The sequence below is a fragment of the Ambystoma mexicanum genome, chromosome 4q, assembly GCF_040938575.1.
Source record: "Ambystoma mexicanum isolate Mex_15411 chromosome 4q, UKY_AmexF1_1, whole genome shotgun sequence".
Classification (NCBI taxonomy): Eukaryota; Metazoa; Chordata; class Amphibia; order Caudata; family Ambystomatidae; genus Ambystoma; species Ambystoma mexicanum.
Window position 1 is genome coordinate 350039575 of NC_090928.1, and position 20975 is coordinate 350060549.

The window sequence follows — 20975 nt, forward strand, 5'->3', positions numbered from 1 at the left end:
GGGGAGCGGGACTGATCATGCAACGGGATTGTGGTTACCAGTGGAAGCAATTTCAACCAAGAAAAGAAAGAGGAAGTGATGGAGGATATTCAGTGTGTTGATGGACATGGACTGTGTGGATTGGCCATGATGGTCACGTGGCCAGTACAGAGACCAATAATATTGGGATTACCAAAGACTCTATCCTGACTGGGAGTTGTACTTTGATCTTTGTTACTGTTCATATTATTGGATTTTCATTGCTGCTCGGATAATGCAATTGAAAGAGAAGCATAATCCTTTGCCTCTGTGTCTTTAATAGAATGATGACTTTCTGAAACAAACGTGTCGAAAAATCTGAAGTATTGCACATAATATGACACTCACTATGACTTTGGCAGATATTTCAAAATAATTACAACATCCTGTGGCTGGAAGCAGTAATCTTAGTCTCTGGCAATGCTCTTGGTAACATTCTAGGCCATTGCTCTTCTCTGTCATGCAAATTAGGCTTGGTCTCACCCCAAAAATGGCCATTTCCTCCAAAGTGCTTGGTCACATCCTCTCTGCTTGAAACCACAAACAACTCCAGACATGTTTCGTCTTGCCAGACAAAGAATGATAGCCTGAAAGGTTTCACAGAGGATTTCAGTGGTTAGGATGAATTCTAACCCTTCCAGCCATCACCTCCTTTTGTGTAGAAGGGATGTGATGAAGCAGTTCGGGCTGACTGCCCCTTTTGAGATGAGAACAGGCCTAATTTGCTTATGGTCTTTCCCCTTTCTGCTAAGGCTTGGCAGGCAAAGACTGATGGTCTGCAGGATTGTCCAGGGTGATGCCAGTGGTTATGAGTCATTCTAATCCTTCCAACCATCACCTCCTTTTAGTTTTTCTTTAATTACCCTCATCCAGTGAGGTTGTGTTAATGGATAAATATTTCCAGATATACTGTGTGCAATATTTGTGAAAGAATCATGTATTTTTGTAAACGTGTGTAACTTAATTTTCACCTTTGTTTTGAGGAGGAAGATGCATTACATCTAGTAGAGTATGATACTAATACTGTACATTAGTTTTATTTAATTTAAACAAGGCTGATTTTACAAACTCCCCGCACTGCTTTGCAAAAGGGGTAAGAAGCTGGGAATCAGAGGTGCCCTGTTTTTCATCCCTTTTCGTTGTTTACTTGCAGAGCTATATTTCTGAGTTTTAAAACAAAGGGGGGTCTGGGAATCTCTCTACCAGCACGAACACAGCCCAATGACCTGTTCCTGGATGAATAACCCCTGGGATAGACTTGACCAAGTCTTTAACTCACTGTCCCTTTCACAGAGAAGAAATTTCCCTGCATATCAGCCTTTGTCCTGCCCAGGGGCAGTCCAGCGCTGAAATGCTAGGCAATTCTCCTCTGAACAAGAGTACCATCAGTAACCCCATACACGTGTTTCAGCCTTGTTGGGCATCATCAGTGAGGTGAAACTGGTGCCTCTCTAAGAACAGTGAGCAAGGGGTCCACGTCTGGATCACCCTGTTAACTTAGGGTGAAACCCAAAGTTAATTAATGCAAAACAAAGGGGGGTCTGGGAATCTCTCTACCAGCACGAACACAGCCCAATGACCTGTTCCTGGGTGAATAACCCCTGGGAGAGACTCGACCAAGTCTTTAGCTCACTGTCCCTTTCACAGAGAAGACATTTCCCTGCATATCAGCCTTTGTCCTGCCCTGTTCGTGCTGGTAGAGAGATTCCCAGACCCCCCTTTGTTTTGAATAAATTAACTTTGGGTTTCACCCTAAGTTAACAGGGCGATCCAGGCGTGGACCCCTTGCTCACTGTTCTTAGAGAGGCAACAGTTTCACCTCACTGATGATGCCCAACAAGGCTGAAACACGTGTATGGGGTTACTGATGGTACTCTTGTTCAGAGAAGAATTGCCTAGCATTTCGGCGCTGGACTGCCCCAGGGCAGGACAAAGGCTGATATGCAGGGAAATTTCTTCGCTGTGAAAGGGACAGTGAGCTAAAGACTTGGTAGAGTCTCTCCCAGGGGTTATTCACCCAAGAACAGGTCATTAGGCTGTGTTTGTGCTGGTAGAGAGATTCCCAGACCCCCCTTTGTTTTGAATAAAATAACTTTGGGTTTCGCCCTAAGTTAACAGGGTGATCCAGACGTGGACCCCTTGCTCACTGTTCTTAGAGAGGCAACAGTTTCACCTCACTGATGATGCCCAACAAGGCTGAAACACGTGTATGGGGTTACTGATGGTACTCTTGTTCAGAGGAGAAATGCCTAGCATTTTGGCGCTGGACTGCCCCAGGGCAGGACAAAGGCTGATATGCGGGGAAATGTCTTCTCTGTGAAAGGGACAGTGAGCTAAAGACTTGGTAGAGACTCTCCCAGGGGTTATTCACCCAAGAACAGGTCATTAGGCTGTGTTCGTGCTGGTAGAGAGATTCCCAGACCCCCCTTTGTTTTGAATAAATTAACTTTGGGTTTCACCCTAAGTTAACAGGGCGATCCAGACGTGGACCCCTTGCTCACTGTTCTTAGAGAGGCAACAGTTTCACCTCACTGATGATGCCCAACAAGGCTGAAACACGTGTATGGGGTTACTGATGGTACTCTTGTTCAGAGGAGAATTGCCTAGCATTTCGGCGCTGGACTGCCCCAGGGCAGGACAAAGGCTGATATGCGGGGAGTTTTCTTCTCTGTGAAAGGGACAGTGAGCTAAAGACTTGGTAGAGTCTCTCCCAGGGGTTATTCACCCAAGAACAGGTCATTAGGCTGTGTTCGTGCTGACAGAGAGATTCCCAGACCCCCCTTTGTTTTGAATAAATTAACTTTGGGTTTCACCCTAAGTTAACAGGGCGATCCAGACGTGGACCCCTTGCTCACTGTTCTTAGAGAGGCAACAGTTTCACCTCACTGATGATGCCCAACAAGGCTGAAACACGTGTATGGGGTTACTGATGGTACTCTTGTTCAGAGGAGAATTGCCTAGCATTTCGGCGCTGGACTGCCCCAGGGCAGGACAAAGGCTGATATGCGGGGAAATTTCTTCTCTGTGAAAGGGACAGTGAGCTAAAGACTTGGTAGAGTCTCTCCCAGGGGTTATTCACCCAAGAACAGGTCATTAGGCTGTGTTCGTGCTGGTAGAGAGATTCCCAGACCCCCCTTTGTTTTATTTCTGAGTTTTAGTTTGAGTTTGTTTTTGTACAGCACAATGCTTTCACACATGGGCTTCTTGGGACTGTTGATAGTGAAGAGAGTCAAACGTTATGTGCATAGTGCATCTGTTACTGGAAGAGGAATGCTTTTAACCTGATTAAATACTCATTAATCTACTAAGTGTAAAGAAGAAGTTATACAGGAGTGATTTGACTGAGACTTGTACGCATATAAACTGTTCTAAATTATATTATCAATTTAATAACGAAGAGAAATCATTTAATGTGATACCTACATATCTATTAAAATTTCCATGTCAGAAACTTTGCTTGCAATTTATAAGGTTTCGATTAAATCTATTCCCAACATATGAAGTACTTGAAGCTCCTTTACTAGAGAACTTAGAAATGGTTGATTCTGTAATCATTGAATACGCAAGAATACTTACAACCCTTGATGGTTGACAGTCCAGTTGATCAGTACAGAGACAGGGACAGATACACTTTGACACCAGAGCTTTAGTGTTCAGTGTTGTTGAATGCATCTAAATGATCTTTGATCGTGTCTAGGTTTAAATATTTGGATGTCCTTTTGACTGAGATTTTGAAGGATTCATTTTGATAATTGATAATTATTTAGATGATATGTTGTGTTTTAATGCACTTTGAATGAAATGACATGTAGTATATGTTTTTACTGTTCGGGATGTTTTGTATATCTATTTCTAATTTTGATGATGTATTTTATTGATGTAAAATTTGTGATCGATTTGTGAAAGATTTGTTCATTCAAATCAACCACAATAACAGAAATGCTCATTAATTGTGCAAAGTGACTAGAAGTTGATGCAATCTCTTGGCTGCCCATAACCTGAAACATTTTCCTCTTAATCTAGTTTTCTAATTTTGCTGTAAATTGCGATTGTCGAAGAAGTGGCCACCTGCAATTATATAAGACAGTGGGGTACTGGGAGGAGGTCGAACTAGCAGGTGCTGCCTTGTGTTGTGGGGTTGGGGCAGGTGGCAGTGGGGTACTGGGAGAAGGGCAGACTAGCGGGTGCTTCCTTGAGTTGGGAGATTGTGGCAGGGGGGTACTCACAGGAGAGCAAACTACTGGGTGCTGACTTGGGTTAGGGTTGGAGCAGGGGGCACTGGGGTACTGGGAGGAGGGCAGACTAGCGGGAGCTGACTTGGGTTGGGGCAGGGGTCAGTGGGCTACTGGGATGAGGGCAGACTAGCTGGTGCTGCCTTGGGTTGGTGCCGGGGCAGTTGGGTACTGTGAGGAGGGCAGACTAGCGGGTGCTTCCTTGGGTTGGGGATTGGGGCAGGAGCAGGGGCAGTGTGTACTCAGAGGTGGACAGTCAAGCAGGTGCTGAATTTGTTTGGGGACTGGAGAAGTGGTGTACTGGGAGTAGGGCAAACTAGCAGGTGCTGCCTTGGGTTGGTGGGTTAAGGCATGGGGCAATGGGGTACTGAGATGAGGGTTGACTGGCAGATGCTGCCTTTGGGCTGGGGCAAGGGGCATCGGGGTACTGGGAGCAAGGAAGACTAGCGGATGCTGCTTTGGGTTGGGGGTTGTGGCAGAGGGCAGTTGGGTATGGGGAGGAGGGCAGACTAGGTGTGCTCCCTTGCTTTAGGAGAACCAGGCTCAGTTTTTACAGCCTTGTTGTGTGCTGCTTTGAGTTAGAGGGACGAGGCACACTTTTTCCGGGGTTCATCTGTGTTGCTTTAAGTTTGGGAACCAGGCTCAGTTTTCAAGGCATTTGCGTTTGTTGCTTTGAGTTAGTGGCATGATGCACGGTTCATAGTGATGATTTCGACAACAAAAATGTCGAAAGTCAAAATTTCGAAAAAAAATGTCGACTTTTTTTTTCAATGCATTTTTTTTTCGAAATTCGAAATGGGGGGGATCCCCCCAACCCCCCTTTTTTAAATTTTGTTTTTAATTGTTCCCTTTTTTTTTAACTCCCGAACCCCTAAAATAAATATATAATTAAAAAAAACGAAAGTCGACATTTATTTTTCGACATTTTTTTGTCGACATTTTTGTCTGTCGACATTTTTTTTCGAAATTATGACTGCCCACCATGATGCACACTTTCTGTGTGGTTCCCGGGTGCTGCTTTGAGTTAGTGGGACCAGGCAAGGTTTGCTGGGGTTCGTGCGCGCTGCTTTGAATTAGGGGGACAAGACACAGTTTTGCTAGGGTTCTCAGGTGCTGCTATGAGCGAAGATGTTAAGGCACAGTTTTGTAGGGGTACTGGGATGAAGAAATGTGAGTCACAGGAGAGGAGTGGATGTAATGGTGATTGCTTGCAATCCAGAAAGCTTCTTTGACAGCGCTAATTTTTGCTACCCATTGGGGTGTGTTGCAGGTATTCCAGGCTCAACCCGTTATTCTTTGCGCTGCTGGTTTCTTTGCACTTTTGAATCTATGAATCGGCTTCCCGCACTATTCTTTTTGTCCTCATAATGTCATTTCTCACTTAAAGTAGTTAGCGCTTTGTTTGTAAATAAGGCCTGTAGTGTCTTTTCAATTTATTTTAATGATTTTGAAATGATGATGGGGAAGAGAAGCTTGTCAAGGATAGTGATCATGTTGGAAGAAATGTACTTGTGAAGAAGAAACTTTGTCATAGGTAATTGTAATTGTTTATTTATACAGCACATATACACAGGTGGAGTGCTTCAAAGCGCATCATGGATCTCTTTGGAGATTTAGGCCACCCAGGTTAACATCCCTAATTCATTGCTGGTTTGATCTGAGCATTGTATTTGAAGTCAGGCTAAGGGTGCTACTCTCTTTTTACTTGTGTGGGATGGTGATTTTTCATTCCAGTTGATTGGCTTTGGGGAATGTTGTGACACAAATTTGCCAAAACCACAAAACCATTGGTATAAAATAGAGAGAGAGAGGGAAATAGGGGTCTAAAATGAGAATACCTGGTTGGCTAGCAACCAGCAATGCCACAGTATGAAATGACCAACTCGCTCAAATTTCATTTCCCAAACTCCTCTGCTGTGCTACCCAATGAAGAGCTCCCTAACAAGATTTGCTCAAATCAGCAGCTTTGTAAGAAGCAATTCTGCTAGGCTTTCCATTTACCAGCTGCATAGTGATTTGCCTTATTGTGCTATTTTGGCTATTTCACATACAACGGGGCTATTTTGGGCTACTTTCGGCTTTAATCTTTTTGTTTTCCTCCGGAGGCTGCCCCTCTATTACCACCCCTCACCCAATGCCCAATCTCACTACCCCACCCCACTCTCTCTACCTCCACAACCACACCCCCTTCCAAGCTCCAAGCAGCAGCAGCTCCTGTCCTACCGTGGGGGCTTGTGCCTGTTCAGGACGGGAGATCCGTGTGACCAGAGACTGGAGTGAGCAGCTGCTGCAGGAGCCAGCACGCCAGCCCCAGGTGTGTGCTGCTGGAGGTTACATGACATGAAGTGCAGAAGGGTCATGGCACATAACACGAGAGTCTCTCACTCTCCAGATTGAGGTGCAGCCCACATTGAGTAGACAGCTGGGCTCAGGGCTGAGGGAGTGGCTGCTCAGTCCACAGTTCCTGCTCAAATGGCAGGGCTGGGTGCGCAGGCAGCACTCTGAATGCTAGGGTAGTGATGACTGGAGAAGCTTAGATCTCATGTGCCCAGGACACCATCCCTGGAGATTACACTGGCCCCCCACTGACATGCCTGCATTGTGGGTAGCTCTGGTGCTGTGGGGCTGTAATTTGTCCAGTCCTATAGGGACTCTAACAGACCCTTCAGGAGGGATAATTGATGAAATCTCACAGAAGGAGCGGAATGGAGGCTTGTGAATAAATGTGTTAGCATATTTGCATAACTATAACCTCTCAGCTCTTCCTAGAGATGTGGTATTTTGTATGAAATTGCGTGACTGGCAAATGGGGGGGTTTCACAATGGGATCATATTGCCATGTGCAAACCCCTTGCTCAAGGAAGATACCTACAAGTGAAGCAGCAAGCAGGTATGTAAAATGCAGAACTACAAACAAAACTGTCTCTAGGTGCTGGCTGCGGCAGTCCAGGTTGTTGTGCGCGTTCCCTTGAAGTAGGAGTTGGGGTGAGTTGCCAAGATCACACAGCGAGTGCCAACCATTTAAATACGAGTCTTCAAGTTGCCCCATGCAGGGTGTCAGTGGTTTATCTGGCCTTGGATCTTTAAATTATGGCACTAAAGGTGGGCAAGAGTAGAGATGAAAACGACTTGTCAATTGTCCCATGTGTGGTTGAAGAAGTTAGGGTCATCAATCAAGAAGTATCACATGATGACATAGAAACTGAGGAAATCACGCAGCCAATGGCTTCAGTAAATAAAAAGCTGTCAAAACTCTTAATACTGCAGAATGTCATAACCAAAGACATTAGTACTAAGAAGCAGAAAGTAGTTGACTTTGTTTGTTTGTTTGTTTTGTTTGTTTTATTCACTTTTTATGCGCGCCAGACCCAGGGGTAGCAGGGCACGGTGGCAAGAAAATGCAAAGCTTACAGGTTACATCAAAGCATAGTGTACAATATAAAATACAGTGATTACAAAGTATACAAAATTCGAGAAAGGTCAATCCAGTTACAGGTTACATCCTGGCAGAATGTACAGTAGAAAATACAGTGAGGTCATGGGACACAGATACTTACAAAATATACATGGGACACAGATAATACAAAATATACATGGTTCGAGTGCGGGCAATCGGGTTGAAGGTGACATAGGTCATGTGAGATCAGCTGAGGTTAGTCGAGGGGAGGAGTTGGATGACATTTATTCTAAAGTGAGGGTAGGGTAAGTCCACTCTCAAGTCTTGTGGTGGTGAGTTCCAGGTCTTTGCAGCCTTTACCTGAAAGCTATTACCACCGATCGTCTTAAGTCTAAAGTTCGGTATTGTCAGGCAATTGGAATTGACAGCTCTAGTCGGTCTGAAGGATGTTCTCCTGTGGAATTTGTCAATCAGGTATTTGGGGGCGGAGTTATTGAGAGCTTTATGGGTCAGGGATAACATCTTAAGTGTTATTTTGTTCTCAGTGGTCAGCCAGTTGTGATGGTGTCTGGCGGCAGAGATGTGGGATCTTTTGTTTATGCCTAGTGCTGCTCTCAGGGCATTATTTTGTAATATTTGTAGTCTTTGCGTTATAGTTTTATTCACTCCGGAGTAGAGAGCGTTGCAGTAGTCAATCCAAGAGAGTATTAAGGCTCTAGCCAGGATTAAGCAGCTCTTGTTGGAAAGGAACGGTTTACCGGCTCTTATCAATTTGCGCGTGTAAGCCGTGGAGGAGGCAAGGGATTTTAGCTGTTTGTCAAGAGATAGGGTGGAATCAAGATAGAATCCCAGGGTTTTTACGTCCTTGGACACTTGGATGATATTCCCATCTATATTAAATGAGGAGAATTCCTGACCTAATTTTTTGATATTAGTTTGAGTGCCCAGGATAATCAATTCTGTCTTATCATCGTTCAGACAGAGGCCATGAGTGGCCATCCAGGCCTGGATGATAAGATATACACTGTTCACCAATTCCGTGTCTTTCGCATGATCCCCAGAAAGCGGGAGGAGGATCTGTGTATCATCTGCATCATTCCTGTAGGTGATACCGAGATGGTCCAAATCATCAAACAAGGGCTTGGTGAAGATGTTATATAGAGTTGGGGAGACGCAGGAGCCCTGGGGGACACCGCATAAGATAGGGGTGGGATCTGCTGCTGCAGAGGGGGAGAAGACTCTCATCGTTCTTTCACTCAGAAATGACTCAATCCATCTGATGGCTTCCGGGGAGAAATGGGCAGCGGAATCCAGGTGACTACAGAGGACTTTGTGATCCACCAAATCAAAGGCGGCTGAGAGGTCAAGGAGTAGCAGAAGTACTGTTCTCCCTTTGTCTCGTAGCTCGTCAATTTGGGATTTCAAGTCAATAAGGGCAGTTTCAGTTCCATGTAAGGCCGATTGTCTCTCTCCTAGGAGGTTGTGTAGTTCTAGATGCTTTTGAATTTGGTTATAAGCGGCTTTGTCCAGAATCTTGAGAAGAAACGGTACCGTAGTAATAGGGCGGTAATTAGTAGGGATGAGGGGGTCAAATGTCTACTTTTTAAGTAGGGGAAGTACCCAGGACTGTTTAAGGTTGGCAGGGATGGTGGCTGAGGCAAAGGAGGCGTTAATCAGTTTGGTGATAAAGGGCGATAATTCTCTGGCAGCGTCTTTTATTAACTGTGCTGGGCAGAGGTCACCTTTACAGTTAGATGGTTTAAGCGACAGGATAATTTTTTCTACTTCCAAAGTGGTCAATTTAGAGAAGTTGAAGGAATCACTGTGCGCCAATAGATTATTGGTGTTGGACATTTTAGGCGAATCCTGAATTTTAAGTACTTCTATTTTTTGCTGGATTTTATTTTGGATAGTAATAATTTTATGTGTTAGGGCTTGCCGGATGTCTGTGCACCAAGGTTTGTCCTTGGTACAGGCATCCGGTGTGGCGATCAGCGACTCAAGTTCCTTTAGAATAGAAAAGAGCTCTTTCATGCTGGAATTAGAGTTGGCTATACGGTCATCATACGAGTTACGTTTTGCCTGGCAAACTTCTTTTTTGTAAAGTGAGGAGGGAGAGAGGTTAGTTTGGCTTTGTTGTCGACTGAAGGACAGAGCCTCCAGGTGGTTTCACTTTTTCTTTTCAAGATGCGCAAGTCTCTTAATTGTGGAGTAAACAATTTGTTCAGGTGGGCTTTTGGTTTGCTTGGTCTGAGTTTGAGAAGTGCCAGTTTATCTAGGGTGACGAGCATGATATTATTGAATTCTTGTACTAGGGTGCTGGGGCTTAGATTAGCTGATAATGCATTGAGGGTCCGTAATATAGCTGGGATCACTTTCTCTACTGTAATGCATTTTTTATTTCTAGTTAAGCAAGGCGGTGCTATTGGAAGGATTGTGGGGTTAGGTCTAGACGTGGCTAGGTTAAAGGACACTAAAGAATGGTCTGTCCAAGGTAGGGGTCTTATGGATAGGATAGTGGCTGAGCAGTTACAGTCAGCTATCCAATCTAGCGTTCTTCCCTTCAGATGCGTAGGCTTGTCAACTCTTTGTGATAGGCCTAGTGCGTGAATAGTGTTGGCTACCACTGTAGCATTAGTATCCGTGGTGTCATGGAAGCCTAAGTTAAAGTCCCCAAGGAGGATTATTTGAGAACAAGGTTTGAGGTTATTAGTGAGAAGGTTGTGGAGATCCTCATCAAAGGTGCCTAAGGGGCCTGGTGGTCTATATAAAAGGTGGATGGTGAGAGTTTGATTATTATTTATCTGGAGTTTAGCAGATAAAGTCTCGCAGGATTGGATCGATTGGGTAGGTACTAGTCTGAGTGAGAGGCTTGTTTTGGAGATTATGGCAATGCTGCCGCCTCTTGCACCTTCTCGGTCATTTCTGATTATCATGTAGCCATCTGGGATGGCTAGCATGAGCGAAGGTCCTGCTGCATTGTGTAGCCAAGTCTCTGTGATAGCGAGAAAGTCAAGGTTGCCTTCTGAGATTAGGTCGGCGATGTCTAGGGCATGGGCGACAAGCGATCTCACGTTCAGGAGTGTTCCAACGATAGTTGGGGTCTTGGAGACCTCTGTGGCTTGGGGGGATGGAGTAGTAGGTGTATTAGATGTAGTGAGCTTATTGTTCTGAGTAGGGCAAGTATTGGAATTGGGTGAAGGAGGTAGTCTAAAAAAGCGAGGATTGCAGATCTGCTGGAAGTTAGTTTTGATGTTGGTAGGGGGAAGAGACCTACAGGGAGGTTCATGCAGTTTGGTTAGCCTGGCGCGGAGTCTAAGGTTTCTACTAAGTGTGTCACATGGACGTGATGCAGAGGTGGATGTCTCAAGGGATCCTTGGCTAGGATATAGGTATTGGCCTGCAGAGTTACAGGTCAGATGTATTACCGAAGTCAGAGGAGGCAGGGTGCTAGGTAGGTTAACATCTAGCATAATGAATAGATGTAGGATAGTCCTCAGTAGGACTGTGTAAATGGCTGGTAGATACATAGTAATATAAGGAGGCCTATCTAAGATACCACATTAGTAGTTGGTGGGAGCAGTTGGTAACAGGTATGAAACACAATGTATGCTAGAGGTATTAGCATGTAGGAGCAATCTGGTAATAAGAGTCACCTAGATACTAAGTGTTAATATGATATATGTAGTCAATGACTCAGTAGCAATGATTCAGCTATACCGGCTAGGTAGGTGCAAGAGCAAATGCAATCAAGGTTGCAGAGGCAGAAGTTTAACTAAGCTGGCTAAGAAAGTACATGTGCAAGTGTAATCAATGACTCAGAGGCTGGGCCGACTAGGTAAGTACAGAATCAAATGCAAGCAGGTCTCAGCAACAAAGGTTCAGCTATGCTGACTAGGAGGGTGCAGGACCAAAGATACAATCAATAATTCTAGGCAATAGTTTGGTTAGGTCGAGTGGATGAGTGCAGCCGGTTACAGGTTAAAGTGGTCTGTTAGTGACCATGAGGTACAACACCATTGTAGTGATCTAATAGCGACCATAAGGCACAACACAATTTAGGGTGGTCTGTTAGCGACCATAAGGCTCAACACAATTGTAGTGGTCTGATAGCGACCATAGGGCACAACACAATTGTGGTGGTTTGATAGCGACCATAAGGCACAGCACAATTTAGGGTGGTCTGTTAGCGACCATAAGGCTCAACACAATTGTAGTGGTCTGATAGCGACCATAGGGCACAACACAATTGTAGTGGTCTGATAGCGACCATAGGGCACAACACAATTGTAGTGGTCTCATAGCGACCATAAGGCACAACACAATTGTAGTAGTTTGATAGCGACCATAAGGCACAACACGATTGTAGGGGTCTGATAGCGACCATAAGGCACAATACGATTGTAGTGGTCTGATAGCGACCATAAGGCACAACATGATTGTAGTGGTCTGTTAGCGACCATAAGGCATGACCATACTAAACGCAAATATGGGCGCAGGGTATCCCTGGGCAAATCAGAGCAAAACACAGATGCTAAATGCAGATTAGGGTGAGAGCAAAACACATAGAACACAGAAGCTAAATGCAAATAGGGGTGCAAGGCAACACTGAGTAAGGCAATGTAGAGCACAAAGAGGTTAAATGCAGTTGTAGAGGCATAGTACAAGTAGGCGTATCTATACAGAGCATATTGGACTGAATGCAAATGTGGCGTGAGGCCCCTGCAGACGAGGAGATTCGGGGGAGGCCGTGCAAGAGATGCTGTACAATGCCAGACAGATATTATGAGTCAATAAGTTTCTTGCGGGTGAAGGGTGGTTGTGACTGACCAGGCGCAGGGGACACCAGCGATGTAGAGTACTTTAAGGCTGGAGGCAGGGTGTTAGGTGTTACCTTAGCTCCGGGAGAGTTTGTTGCCGGGCACCGCTAGTCAGGTAGGCATGAAGAGACCACGGGCGTCGTAGCAATCAGCGGCAAAAAGGGCATAGGAACATCGCCGGGTGCCGATTGCGCTCGGTCAGCTCAGTCAGAGCCTGAAGCCTTTTTTCCTCGCCTTGCTTCCGCGACCTGGCTTCTGCCTGCCGGCGAATCGCGTTGAGTTAAGGGGAAGCGAGGTAGCCAATCAGGACACAGCTAAAGGCCTGGTGGGGACAGGCAGAGGAGAGGACACGGCAAATCAAGGACGGCGGCCATCTTAGAATGATAAAGCACCTTGGGTGCATATGGTGGATGATGGCAACAAATGGGCTGATAAGCCCACGCTCTGTGTAGGAGCGTCGTGATGGTGAGGGATTGCAGGATGCGTCGTGTGCATTCCGAGCACAAAATAGAATCAAATTTTGGTGGGACACCGAGGGGCTTGGGGACAGCTGATCATGAGCCCCAAGCTTACCTTAAATCCTGTGTGGGTCGGTGGGGTGCTGCTCCTGCCGTGCACCCACGCGTTGGAGAGCTCCTGCTCCCGGAATGCAGGAAGGCTAACTTTGCCTCTCAATTGACAATCCCTGACCACTGGGTGACACAGAAAGGAGGAGTTGATATGAGACAAACTCGACCTAGTTTAGAGACAGCCGATGAAAGTGAAGACATTATGAAAGCTCTACGCACTGAACTAATATCGAATGAATGTAATAAAATGCCCCTAAATAGGTCCAGAGTCCTACATATTCTGCACAATATTGTGCCACTTAGAATGATTACCACAAAGGATATACGTTTAGTTGACCAAGAAGTAGTGAGCAACAGGTATATTACCAATATATGCTTTGAAGGTGTATCTACCCTAAATTACATCCTAAGGTATGAGGAAAATCTCCTACGTCTTGGTTATGGCATATCTGTAGTGGAAATCCCTACTATTAAACATCGTGTCACACAACCAGCAGGAAATAGTTTGAGGCCTACAGCAATCCTACCTGATCAAGATATGTTACGTAAGATGCCTGTGAACTGGAAGTTGGATGTAAGAAGGCCCTTATGCCCACTGATATTTGGAAGGGTACTAAAAGTTTAAATAATAAAGATGGGCAAGGTCTAGCAGAAGAAGGATCTGCCCAATTACCAGAAGGCTATTGGCAGTGTCTACCCACTGCTTGTAAAGCCCACTTTGCAGCAATTTGACAGTGACAAGACAAAATAGAAACAATGGGCCTCATTATGACCCTGCCGTTCTGGAAAGAACGGTGGCGGTAAAACCACTGTCACCGTTCTTTCCAGACCGGCTGATTTAGAGTCCTGCAGGTGGGAGGTGTCAATCCCGCCAGGTCTGACCTGGCGGGTTTAACACCACCCGCATGCAGCGGACATGAAAACACCAGCTCCGTCATAGATGGAACTGGTGTTCCCATTGGCCCCATCCCCATGGAGTCCTATGGGACTCCATGGGAATGGGGATTTAGAGAATTCCACCTCCGGAATTACCGGGTCACTGGGGTCATAATGCCCCGGTGATTCCGGGAATCATGGAGGCGGAATGGTAATATGAGTTCAACTATAAGACAAGTGTCGAGAGGTCAAATAGGAAAATGTTGTTGCAAGAAGGCCATGACAAGTTGATTACTCAAGCTAAAAAATTGATGAGATTGGAGATGTTAAGGATATCAATCAGGAACACACCCAGGTCTCGCCTAGCATGTAATGCACAGATGAAACACTTATTATTATGTCTAAAGGTTCAATATTCTGCATGATATACCACTCATATCACACCTGTCTCAAAATGCCCCCATAGGTCACAGTGGACCAGGAATCAAATTCAAATCACACATATATATATATATATATATATATATATATATATATATATATATATATATATATATATATATATGTCACCACATTGGTGATTGCTGCCCCATATATAGATATATCATCGTGAACAAGCGGTCAGTTGATTGCGAAACGCGTCAATGTAACCTTTTCGTTCTCCCTTGCTATGCACCTTTTATGAATAAAGAACATTTGGTGCTACCTGACTTTTGCCGTGCAGCCCCTTATTGCCAAGTACTGGATTCACAGGACCTGGCTTCTCTTGGGAGTGCATTCCGCAGATTTGGCCCTCTTTTGGGCTTAATTTTCGTTTGAAAAAAAAAATATATATATATATATATATATATATGGGGCAGCAATCACCAATGTGGTGACAATACAAATCAGAAAATAAGTAAGGCAATTGAATTCACTTTTGAGCAGCACAGAAGATAAAACACAGGGAAAAGAGAGTTTTGGTTTGTGAACAGATAGCGCTTAGGTTAAGATTTCCCCCTGCAAAGTTCTTAATTCACACATGAGCAATTCTACACAGATGTAAGTGAGCAGCAGGTATTCAGGATTGAACGACAGAATACAGTGTTGGAATATTATCTTCCCTCCCCAAACAAGAGAGAAAACATTTTTGGAAATTGGACACTTTTAAACTGACAGTTGAAAATGGCTTTGTGAAACAATATAAAGTGTGCACAAATGCTTAAATTGATATAAATTCCTATGGGAGCAATACTAAACAGGTTGTAACAAACAAAAGCTACAAGAGGAGCAACAGAACACACTTCAAATCATAATGGGAGTGTGGAAATACTTTGAATGAGAAAAAGACACGCGTGCAAATTTTGCAAAATGCTAATTTGCGCCTAATTTCCGATATGCTATTTTTAATAAAAACAAGTCAAATATACTATTCTGCAATGCAGTCTTTAGTTGTGGATGTAGCTAAGGGTCCTAGGCTTAAGTGAGAGTTGAAATTACGTTTCTATCTATAACATTGAAGAAGTTATGGAAGTTTGAATAAGAGGCGTTTTTGAAAATAAAGACACGTAAATGAATACAGAAATCATTTCTTACAATGGCCCTCATTACGACCCTGGCGGAAAGTGACTGACCGGACCGCCACAGCGTAAATAGCGTTTCCGCCATTGCAAGAAGGAGCAAAGTGCGGCCCATTCCGACCCATCGGGCACGAGCACCACGGCATGGCGGAAGTGCAAAGTCCGCAATGGCGGAAATGAACCCAAAACGGCCCACACCGCCGCCGTACGGCGCCCTAGGTGCAATACCGCCACCCATCACAGCGGACACCGCAGTGTGCGCCTACCGTAAAGTACGGTGACCGGAAATATACGGAAACGGAAGTTAAAACACGGGCCCGGAACGGGAAACAACCCGCCGTACACCTATAAAACCACTAAAACCACACAACCACTAAAATCACCACCCTGAGACACAACCCAACCCGTCATCCACCCTAGCAAAACCAAGAAAAATGGGAAAAGTAGCGAAGAAAGCGTGCGACCGCAAGCGGCAGGTCCACTTCTCCCGTGAGGAACTCACCGTGCTAACAGTGACCCTCCAGGATAATGCTGCCGTCGTCTTCTCCACGCAAATGACCAGGACGGCACTCGCAAACAAGAAGGCCATATGGGCTCTGGTGGCACAGCGGGTAAGTGCGGTGGGGACCGCACCCCGCACCCCACAGCAATGCCGTAAGCGATGGGACGACCTGCGGATACGCGTCCGCAGCATAGTCTCTGCCAACCGCAACATTGCCACAGCCACCGGGGGAGGGTCGGAATCACCAATCAAGCTGACCCCCTGGGAAGAAATCTGTGCCTCCACCATCGGAATGGAGAGCATAGAGGGAGTCGGAGGGATGGAGAAAGGAGTGCAGACATCCGAAGAATCAGGTAGGTGGGCCTAATGAAACAATGCCAAAACCACAAAGTCCATCCATGTGAAGCACCATGTGTCCCCATAGTGCAACAGAAACACATGTCCAGGAGAACGTCCACACACATCGTCCTGATAGCGCACGTTAAAACCCACAATAAATACATAAATAATTAAAAACCCCTAAAACACGCACTACACGTGCAACAGGCACACCCTAACTGCAGGCTGCCAAACAACTGCACCCTCACTCCACACACAAATGGAAGCACCTCCAAGGCCCCGACCCAAATCACCCTCAGGTACCACCCCAATGCATGTGATACAATGCCATTCCAATTCCCACAGACCCACCAATAACCCTCGCCCTCCTTTACTCCACCACAGGGTCCGATCCAAACGACGAGCTGCAGGACACCCCTACCAGCACACCTGCAAAGAGGGCCAAGACCAACGGCCAAAGACCCTCCACCTCAGCTGCACGCATCAAGACACGGCAGCAGCACAAATCAGGTGGCAGCACACAGGAGGGAACATCAACAGGCACCCCAGCAGCCAGCATGCCCACAACACCACCACCACAGGTCCCCCCAACGGATGCCACAGAAGGCACTGCCTCCGGTGGCAGCAGCACCATAGGTGACACCCCATTGATGGCAGCATGCTCCGACACAGAAGACGGGGATGTCGAAGTCAGATCCATCCATGACCTGTCCCAATCCCCCTGTCTGTTCCATCCCGTACTACATGAGGATACCACGCAGGGGCACCCACAAGACGACGACTGGCCATCCCCCACAAGCCCTGTGGCAGGGCAACATGAGGACAACAGCCCCTCTGTGACACCCCCGCAAATGGCCATGGCCCAGCAGAGGCAACAGTCCCTCGACCAGTTAATCGTGCAACAGCAGCAACTGGCCACGCTCCTCAAGGACCATGCCGATGAATGTGGGGGCACTAAGGCAGACATAGAAACATCAACTGAGACACTTAGGGCAGAAATGGAGAGAGGTACAGAGACACTAAGGGCACAAATGGAGAGTAGCACCGAGAGCCTGAGAGTCCAAATGGAGAGAAGCACCGAGAGCCTGAGGGGGGAACTGCATGCGACGTCCAAAGACGTATGTGGTGAACTTGCCGCAGTGCGCCGTGTGCTCACTGAGCTCTCGCAAACCCTTAGGGACATGCATGGACGTGAGCAGGCAGAGACATCATCCGTTGCAAGTTCCGTCCAGGGCAGCCCCCAACGTAGATCTGGGAGGAACCTGCGCTCCACAGGCAGGGGTGCCCCTGATACCCGCAGAGGGGGCTTGCAATAGCGACTGCCCACTGACGATGAGCATCTTTGGACACTGGTGTTCGGGGGGGAGGTGGGAGGGTGGAGGGGGTGTGTTGGGCTCACTTGGGTGGCGGGTCGATAGGGTGTACAACATGATATCACATATGCCATAAAAAGTGCACGATCAACCAATGAGACGTGTGGACATTGATCTTTGTGTACTAGGCCATCATAGGCGTACAGTCCATATTGTGCATGTCCCAGACACACACAGTGCCACGAGGCCCTTGTCCATGTATCAGCCACCAGGCGTGAGTGCTAGAAGCATACATCAATGAGATGCTGACGAATGTCACGGGCCTCCGGTGCCTCGCAGACTCCTTGAGGTGCTGCCACATCCCCACCCTCATCATGACCATCTTCAGGTGCTTGCAGTTCTGCGTCAGGGGGCATGGGCACATTTCTACGTACGCACATGTTGTGGAGCATGACACATGCCATCACCATCTTTGCAACCTTCTCATGGCGGTACAGGAGTGCCCCGCCAGACCTGCTGAGGCAGCGGAAACGACCCTTCAGTAGGCCGAATGCCTGTTCAATGACTACACGGGTACGTGAGTGGGCATGGTTGTAGTCCTCCTCATGCTGGTCCCGTGGGTTCCGGACTGGTGTGAGGAGCCATCTCTTCAGTGGATATCCAGCATCACCTGTATGTGGACGATAAACGTATGATGTGGAATGCCATTGCTACGTACGCACACCCCCCCCCGCCCCCTTCCTGCCAGGTCATTGCCGAATCACATACCCCACATCATCATGCATGAAATGAGACTCACCGAGTAGCCAGGATCTGTTCCCTGCGTGTCGCTCCATGTAGCGTGGTATTGTAGAGTTCCTCAAGACCATAGAATCATGGGTTGATCCAGGGAATCGGGCACAACAATGTGTAATGATCCTGTTGGAGTCACACACCATTTGTACATTCAGAGAATGAAATTGTTTTCGGTTGCGGTACTGGGCCTCCATGGCATGTGGGACGACCAATTCCACATGGGTGCAGTCGATGGCACCAATGCAACCCGGTATGCCGGCAAGTGCATGGAATCCCACTTTTGTGTTGGTAATTTCCAGCTCCGAGCGTGGTAGGGAGATGTAGTCGTCTGCGTGCTTCAGGAGGGCATCGAGCACTTGCAATAGTGTCCGTGAGAACAGTGGCTGAGAAATGCCATGCAACTGTCCGACTGTGTGCTGGTAGGTGCCTGTGGCCAGGAAGTGGAGTACAGACACCACCTTCAGTAGGGGTGGGATGGCGGTTGGGCTATCTATCATGCTGACAAGGTCAGCCTGTGTCATGTCCACAATGGCGTTTATGGTGTCCCGGTCCAGACGGTAGAGGGTGTGGATCTGCTCATCAGTGAGGTTGAACGGATGTGCTCGGAGGCGTGGGATTGCGGGCTGCCTGCGTGGTGGTAGTGGCTGTGCTGGCGGCCCTTGCTGGCCCTGCCTTGGCCTCCTCCTCCTCCTGCGTCTCCTCCGTGCGGCCGGTTGTAGTTGGTGTTCGTCTTCTTCTTGGAGTTGGAGTACTTGCAGTGCTATCAGGTCCCCCAGGGCCAACATCGCGAGTCCTGCCGGTAGCATTTCGGTGTGGTTGTGGGAGGAGACTGGCTGTGCAATTTATGTGTTTCCAGGCTGAATGGCCTCCACCTGTGGTGATTCATTCCACCTGTGCAAACTGCTCTCCCCTTTGGCCGAGCACGTCCCGCGCACAACGCTGCAATTCGTGGAATGGCATCTTGCTATTGCAATCTTGTATTTGTACCATTGGTTGATATGTTCATTCTGTTGTGGTCCCATTGTTTCACATACTATCTGTGCAGTCGCGAACAGAGTTGTGAAGGGTCAGTGGAACGTAGTACTCGAGTAACGGTGGGCCCTCATTCATCACTGTACCGAGTTGCAACGACGGGCGTGGCGTCCCATTCGTGGGTGAAGGCAGTTGCCATTTTCACCATTTTCACACACAGCCGCACTCGATGGATTAATTAGTGTTTTCAAACGGCCACAGATGCCTCTTCGACGTGATGTTGCAAATGAGGAATTCGAAGGGCAGCGCTTTCGGTTTTCAGCTAGCGGCGAGGAGATGCCCACAGGTCTGACTGCAAATATAACGTTCTATTGTTCAATGTCCTTGGGACAGGGGCCATGGCGAGAATGCTATGATTGATATGAATAGTATGGGATGCGCAATTGCGTAGTGGACGATAAGGCAGGACGTTCCCAAATACATGTTACTTCACTAGACTGGAATTACGTGCTGGGGCACTGTGGATTTTGCAGGCTGCATAACGCACAGACTCAATGGATATTTCTAATGTTATGTGAGTAAATATTCAGGCGTTTTCATTACGGGATGAGGGAATGATGAATGGATGCATGGGCAGGTGATTTGATACAGAGTTTGCCATGTACAGGGCTTCATGGGATCTGTCCGCCCCCCCTGCGCTATGTGATGCAGGGCTGCCATAGTGGGACCATCGTCTATCTGGCCTTGTTGAGCCCTCCCTGTCTCGACGCGCCTTCAGACACTTGTGTCCATGCACGTTACCAATCCCATCTGAAGGATTCTGTTTTCACAGACGCATGCACAGGTACACTCGTTTGTGATGGTGTTTTCACCTCGATATAGATAGTTATGATTCGCAAGTGGTTTTGGGGTGGTGATGATCCTTTGGAGTGGGCTTGCATGCATATGGCTGTGGATCTAGTGTGATCATTGAAGTGAGTTGTTCGAATGTAGTTCTGATGGCCATTCTATTCTGTTTCTTTTCTTTTGGTTGACAGGTATCTCCTCCCCTTTTGCCACTGCCATCTGTATGCCACTCCTGCAGATGGGTTTTACTCCCGACACCTGCTGCTTCGTGTTAATCAGTGGAGCAGCATTACGATCTTATGGGACGATCGCCAATGGGCCACATGCCCTTACGCAGTACTGGTGGCTCGGAGCAACATTTCGGCCTTTCAGCTGGACTAGTGCCTCCCCATTGGGACGGCCCTGCGGTTCTGTGCGCTTCCATGTTGCCTTTTCGTACGTGAATGTGGCTCTGTGTACCATGAGAGAACAGGGCGTCACACAAGTAGTGGCTGGTCATTTCTTGCGGATGCAGCCCACAATGGTGAAATGTGTTTTGGAGTTCATGGCCTGATGGCTGTATGGGCTTGGTGATTTTGATGTGCATTAAATTTCTATTCTGATTTGGCCCGTGTAGCGTTCTTCTTTGCAAGTGATGTGGCATATGCCTATTTGGGGGGCGATGTATTGTGAGGAGATCTGCACTGGGTTCCAGCTTCGGAGTTTAGTTGCGTGGTACTGTACTGGGCGCGTTTGCC